The following is a 7,264-nucleotide window of genomic DNA, read 5'->3' on the forward strand; positions in this document are numbered from 1 at the left end:
TGTCGAAGCAGAGATCGTGTTCCCCTTATTCCGGGATTCCCATCAATACGGACGTGGGTAACCCAACCGCGCCCGTTGCCACGCCCCCTCCATCGAAGGCGGGTTCGAAACGGTCACGGGGACGGCTCTTGGTATTCTCCCTCTTTATAATGAGACCAAGGCCCATTCTTTTCCTTCAATCCTCTATCGAATCCGCCCCTCGCCCCGAGTTCCAACACCCAGGGCTCCATATTCGGGTACCTTCGATCTTCGACAATGTCTGGCCCCGACCTACGAGGCCGGTGGATGCCCTCCTCCGTCACGGAAGAGGACATGCTAAAGCTAAGAGACGCCAGGTACTTAACCTACGAGATTTCGCATAGGCTGCCTGCCCGAGGGCAAGTTATTCCTACTCCCGAGCTTGGCGAGAGCGTCGTGTTCGTGTCTCACCTCCGTCGGGGTTTGGCTTCCCGACGGATCCCTTCGTGAGGGGGCTCATGTTTTACCATGGGCTGGAATTCCATGACTTGGCTCCGGAGTCCATCCTCCACATCTCATCATTCATTGTCGTCTGCGAAGCCTTCCTCCACACTACCCCTCACTTCGGCTTGTGGCTCAAAACCTTCAATGTGGAGCCGAAGATGATTGAGGGGCGTCAGGCAGAGTGCGGCGGGGCGGTTATAAGTAAGAGGGCCGATGCTCCATGGCCCGAGGGCTCTTTTCAGGAGGAGCTCGGCTTGTGGCAACAGGAGTGGTTCTATATCACCGCTCCCAACGGCAGCAGGCAGAGGTTGCCGCCCGTCTTCCGCTTGGGCCCTCCACAGCGGCTGACGTCATGGGTCAACAAGGGGCGTGACTGGGGGCCGTCCAAGGACGTTCCCCTGTTGCAGGACCGGATTCGGGGCCTCCAAGAAAGGGAGATCAATCTGGCCGTAGTGGTACAAGTTATGTTGATCCGGCGCCTACTGCCCTGCAAACGTCGCCCCCTCCACCTGTGGGAATTTAATCTGGAGGGGCCACGAGCTCTTCAACACTTCATGGGTTTGACACCCGCGGAGATGTACAGACTGTTCTTCGGATCGCAAGAGATGCGTCCGGAATTGACCGAGGATGCTGGCCTAAGCTGCAATCGCCCGGATACTCAAGTAAGTAGCCCTGTGTCCGGACACATCATCCATTCATTTTCTTCGGGAGACCTTCGTCCGGAGATGATGGAGAGCAAAACGCCTCCATCTGCCGCCCCTTCGTGCGGGGCGGGCGACCCTGAGGTGTCGTCACGGAGGGTCTCCCCGAGTCCGGCGGGGCCGGAGAGTTCGACACCCATTGGAGTACGGCCGGTGGAGCTGCAGGATTTGCTTAAGAGGGCGTCCATCTCAGAAGATCACCGCACATTAATGAGTATGGTGATTGAGACGATCTCGTCCGCCGAAAGCGGGTTGTGTGAGGCCGTCGGAAGTTTGCTGACGGAATTTGAGGTACGCAAAAAATGACATACCCTTTGACAGTTTTGCACATGAAGTGCACCCTGTATAGATAGTAGCCCCTGAGACTTGGTATGCTATCGAAAGCGACAGCGTGCCGAGGATCATAATCTCAGTTATAGATTGTCGCCTTTCCTATGCAGGTGGCAGAACGTTCGGTGGCCAGCCAGACTGATGGATTTGCCGAGCTAAAGAGGCAACTCGACGTTGCGGATGCGGACATCTGGCTGGTCAATAAACGACTTGATGAATCACAAGGTATGTGGTTGCTCTGCGGTCGCCAAGTAAGGGAGCTGACGCCCATTCCTTACAATTTGTATGCCTGATGCAGATGGTGCTGCTGCTGTGGAAGGCCTTCGAGCAGAACTTGCTCGGGCCAAGGAGCAAGCCAGAAAAAGCAAGGCGGCTGCCTCGAAGGCAGCAGAAGAGCTAGAAGCCGAGAAGGCTGCTCACTGCCGAAGCAGGGAGGAGATGGCCGGAATGGCCATGAAATTAAAAGTTGCTACCGACCGCCTGGAGGTTCTTGAAAGAGAACACCGAGCGGAGCAAGAGGACCTGAAGAAGGTCGACGCCGAAGCCAAGGATGCCCGTAGTGCGATGCGGGCTATGAAGGAGGAACTGCGTCAGGTCGGAGACATTGTGGCTGGAAAGCCCTTTATGCTGCGTAGGAAGTTCACGGATCCGAAGTATGCTCAGCTGGGCCGATTGTATGGTGCGGAGGATCCTTATCTGGACTTGGTGGCGAGTGCGGCAAACGCAGTCGTGCACTTTCGAAGCCAGAAGGATCACGAAATGGAAGAGCTTTTCTAGACTCAATTCCATAGTCCGGAGCGTCCACTTCCGTTGAGTGATCGGCTGGTTGATTGGGCTGAACTGAATAGATTGTCTGGACTTGCCATGACGGATGTGGTCGCTCATCTGTGGCCGAAAAGGCCCAAGCTGAAGAGTTATTTTGGCTTGTTGCAGCAATTCCTTGGGGCGGTGCCGCGTATTGGGGCGATGAAGCGGTCGACATGCATAGAAGGTGCACGGATGGCTCTCGCCCGTGGTAAGACATACTGGGCGGAGATGGATGCCACCGCTGTTGCATCCCGGGGTTCGGACAAAAGCCGATTCCCCACCGAGCACTATTTTGAGGAAGTCCTGCAGAGCGCTCGTTTAATAGAGTCGCAGTGCTCGAAAGATGTTATGTTTGAATGACATGTATGATTTCTGAGATCATGTTTATAATGCAATAACTTTTTATACTTGTGTGTTCAAGTATTGAACTATCTCCTGTGCGGCTGTATGTTTATGTATAATCTGAAAGATGGCAGTCTTTGGCTTCAGCCCCCACGCACATGGTGCGGGGGTGTTTGCAAAAAGAAAAGCAATTTTTCACACTTAATCCAACGTCTTGGTCCTTTTAAGGAGGTGATAGCGTAGCAAACTAGGCAACCGGACTATAATGCTTTATCACTTTCACTTAGCCATAGGAGCTCGAATGTGGGGCTACTATATAGCCCCTGGTGGCACCGCTCTTCCCGAACTCGGGGCGCGTATGTGCCTGACCGGGAAGCGGTCCTTCGTCAAAGCGGAGGAATTCTAAACATTCCAATGGTCGATCAAGTGGTTGACCAGTCTCTCGCTATATCATGACAGTCAGTTTTCGGCTTTCTCTACTGAGGTGCTCGTCCGGCCGAACCGGGGCACAATCGCAGTAGTTCTCCTGGTGCCGTGTTAGCCGATGATGCGGAACGTAAGGCAGCAAAACACAGGAGCCGGGCAAACCCAACATTTGACCAAAGACATGATTCGGAGCTGATGCATATAAGGCCTAACTCGAGACGCCGAACACACCCTGAGGTGTTCGATCTTTATGATACCGGGCAGAACAATGCCCTAAGCCCCTTGTGTCCAGGTACAGGCGGGAACTTCTGACGCGGCCGATGCCAAAACGCCAGCCTCCTCCTCGGCTATGGTGGGAAACCGGGGGATGTGTATCAACAAGAGACAGTAAGAAAGGTTTACGTAGGGTCTTAATCTGAAAAGAATCCTTACAACGGGTCCCTGCTGCACGTCTGCGCCTGTGTCTCCATTGTGCTGTATCCTGGATGGGTGTAGCACGTGCTTCATCTGTAAAAGAGAAGGACTTAGTTTCCAAGAAATATCGTGCAGAAGTTGTATTAAAATAGAATAAAATGAAGAAAGTTGAGCTTTATTGGCTCTCATCATTTATACACGCGGCCCCTTATAAAGGGGGTATGCGGCTGGGAAGACCCTTGTTTAGTTACGCCGGACTCGCCTAACCATGTCCGAGGTCTGAACGACCTATTTTTAGGGGCTTTGACCTGCAAGGTTTGATTAGTGTGTGGCTGTCGAAGCAGTCTCACGTTCTCCGTGGTCAAGGAACACTCGGAGTTACTTTTTAATGAAATTATGCCATGTTGACCGGGCATTCTTAAGCGTAAAAAACGTGTAATGCCGTATTGCATTAGGGCTGGCGATAGTTGCGCGCCCCAGTAGTGCTTAAGGGCTACTGTTTGAATGGGGCGATGGAAAGTGAGCTTTTCGCGCCGGAGGTTGTCGGATGAACCGAACACAACCTCTAGTGGTACAGAGCCTGTATAATTGGCTTAAAGGCCTGGCGTCACTCCTTTGAAGGAAGTGCCGCTATGGCGAATTTTGGTAGGGTCTATCCCCATTCTGCGAGCGGTGTCCTGGTATTGCATGTGTCGCGCTGTCTTTTCGTGTTATCACATGAAGTGAGTTCACTGTTTTGACTTCTAGTGGGAAAGTCTTCTGTTTTCCGGAGTGCTACTTTTGGGTTTCGTCACTTTCGCTTGGTGTGTCGAGCCCCTTGTGTTCGGTGTTAAGTCAGACGGACTGTTTGAAGACCCAACAATCTCTGTGGGTATGGTTTGCAGGCTTCCCGGAGGTACCATGTATTTGACATAGTCTATCCAGAATCTTGTTTAGGTTGGATAGCTCGTCACTGTTGTCCTTGAGGGGCGGTGTTTTGTTGTTCGGCCGAGAGCTTTTGAATCCGGCATTGACTGTCTTACTATTCGGGCCATTTTCCTTATTCCGGCGCTGATCTTTTCTGCGTCGTGATTTCCCATTTCCAACCCTAACTTCGGATGTACTCGGGTCGCTGGTGCTGCATCTAGCCAGCCAGCTGTCTTCCCCTGCGCAAAAGCGGGTCATGAGGCTTGTCAGTGCGGCCATTGTTCTTAGTTTTTCTTGGCCGAGGTGTCTGGCAAGCCATTCGTCACGGACATTGTGTTTAAAGGCTGCTAAGGCTTCAGCGTCCGGACAGTCGACTATTTGGTTCTTTTTAGTGAGGAACCTGTTCCAGAATTTGCGTGCTGACTCTCCGGGCTGTTGAGTTATGTGACTTAAATCGTCTGCATCCGGAGGGCGGACATAGGTCCCCTGAAAATTTGCTCGAAACGCATCCTCAAGCTCTTCCCAACTTCCAATGGTATTTTCTGGGAGGCTTTTAAGCCAATGCCGAGCTGGCCCTTTGAGCTTGAGGGGTAGGTATTTTATGGCATGAAGATCGTCTCCTCTGGCCATATGTATGTGTAGGATGTAATCCTCAATCCAGACTCCGGGGTCTGTTGTTCCATCATAAGCTTCTATGTTTACAGGTTTGAATCCCACTGGAAATCCATGATCCAGTACCTCGTCAGTGAAACATAGTGGGTGTGCGGCGCCCCTGTATTTGGGTGTGCCGTTGTCTTCAAATGCTCGGCGGGTTATGTTGCTTCCCGGAGTCTTCTTTTTTGGCCCATAAATAGATCTGACTGGGTCGTCCTTTTTCCAAGGATCTTTATGCTGATCGTGTGCCGACTTATATGCGGCGCCCCTTGTTGCTCTTGGCCTGTCATCTGGTCGTCTATCCGGCCAGCCGGCTTCTTTCTTTTTTGACTGCGGGGGCTCTAAGGCCTCCTTGTCAAATTCGGGCAACAGCTTGCGCTTCGGGTAGCTCTTTGTGTGGTGACTAGCGCCATGTTTATATGCGCTGTTGAGTAATTTGCTCCATCTCATTCTGAGTGTGTCCTTCGCTGTTTTGAGCTTCCGCTTTTGCTTCTTCAAACTTCTTGCAATGGCGACGAGCCTTTTATGAAGATTCGTATGCTCTGGTGATGTGAGATCATCTTCGCCGGGGATGGGTTGCTTGTCCAGTTCATGTCCGGCTGGCTGCTTGTTGACATTTGCGTCGTCCACTGCTTCGCCCTGCTCTAGGGCCGGGTCCGTATGGGTGCCGATTTTATCGAGGCCGTCTTCAGGCGGCGCTTGCGTCGCCTTTTTGGTTGTTTGTTGGGGGAGTTGTCCTTCGCCACGTCCCATTTTTCCTCATTATCGCTTCCTTTTGGTGTATCCACCATGTATACGTCGTGAGTTGGGGTGGCTTTCCCGTGCCCGGTAGGCGCTGGTTCTTGGTCGTCTCCGGCATCGTCGTCCATACCGTCGATGTCTTCGGAGTCATAGTTTAGCATGTCGGTTAGATCGTCGACAGTGGCTATTAATTGGGTGGTGGGTGGGCTTTGAATTTCTTTGTCGTCCGCATCCCAACTATCCTGGATGCAGTCCGGCCAGGGCTCTCCTGATAACGAGAGATACTTTAGTGAACTCAGGATGTCACCGAAAGGTGAGCGTTGAAAGATGTCCGTTGCGGTGAACTCCATGATCGGTGCCCAATCGGATTCGATCGGAGGGGGCGCAGGAGGTTCGGAGTCCGGCGAGGAGTCTGGCACCTCGGAGTCACGAGCTTTATGAGGGACAAAGTCAGTCTTTGGCTCTATCGCCGTAGAGGTTGCAGCCCCCGAGGCGGTGTCTAGCCATCCGTCCTCGATCTGCGGAGCCAGCTCCGAATTGAAGATCGGAGCGGGTTCGAGTGCGGCCTCCAGGGTACTGTCCGGCTGCGGAGCTAGATCATGCTCGCCGTGACAGTGCGGCACGCTCGGCTGTGGCTCGAATCCATCGAGGATCAAGTCCCCGCGGATGTCGGCCGTGAAGTTCAAACTTCCAAATCTGACCCGACGGCCTGGGGCGTAGCTTTCGATCTGCTCCAGATGGCCAAGCGAATTGGCCCGTAGTGCAAAGCCGCCGAATACGAAGATCTGTCCGGGGAGGAAGGTCTCACCCTGGACTGCGTCGTTGATGATGGTCGAAGTAGCCATCGAGCCTATCGGTGACGACACAGAGGAACTCTCAATGAAAGCACCAATGTCGGTGTCAAAACCGACGGATCTCAGGTAGGGGGTCCCGAACTATGCATCTAGGCGGATGGTAACATGAGACAAGGGACACGATGTTTTACCCAGGTTCGGGCACTCTTGATGGAGGTAAAACCCTATGTCCTGCTCGATTAATATTGATGATGTGTGTTACAAGAGTGGATCTACCACGAGATCAAGGAGGCTAAACCCTAGAAGCTAGCCTATGGTATGATTGTTGTTCGTCCTATGGACTAGAGCCATCCGGTTTATATAGACACCGGAGAGGGCTAGGGTTACATAGAGTCGGTTACAATGGTAGGAAATCTACATATCTGTATCGCCAAGCTTGCCTTCCACGCCAAGGAAACTCCCATCCGGACACGGGACGAAGTCTTCAATCTTGTATCTTCATAGTCTTGGAGTCCGGCCGATGATGATAGTTCGGCTATCCGGACACCCCCTAGTCCGAAACTCCCTCAACCACCGTCGATGAGGGTCCTGGTGATGGCCACTTGGCAGATGGTGGGGGTGCAAAGCATCGGGAGCGCGCCCGAACAGGCTGGGTTGGAGGAGTGATCATCCGAGCTGAAGGTCACA

The sequence above is a fragment of the Triticum dicoccoides genome, chromosome 4B (genome assembly GCF_002162155.2).
Source record: "Triticum dicoccoides isolate Atlit2015 ecotype Zavitan chromosome 4B, WEW_v2.0, whole genome shotgun sequence".
NCBI classification, from domain to species: domain Eukaryota; kingdom Viridiplantae; phylum Streptophyta; class Magnoliopsida; order Poales; family Poaceae; genus Triticum; species Triticum dicoccoides.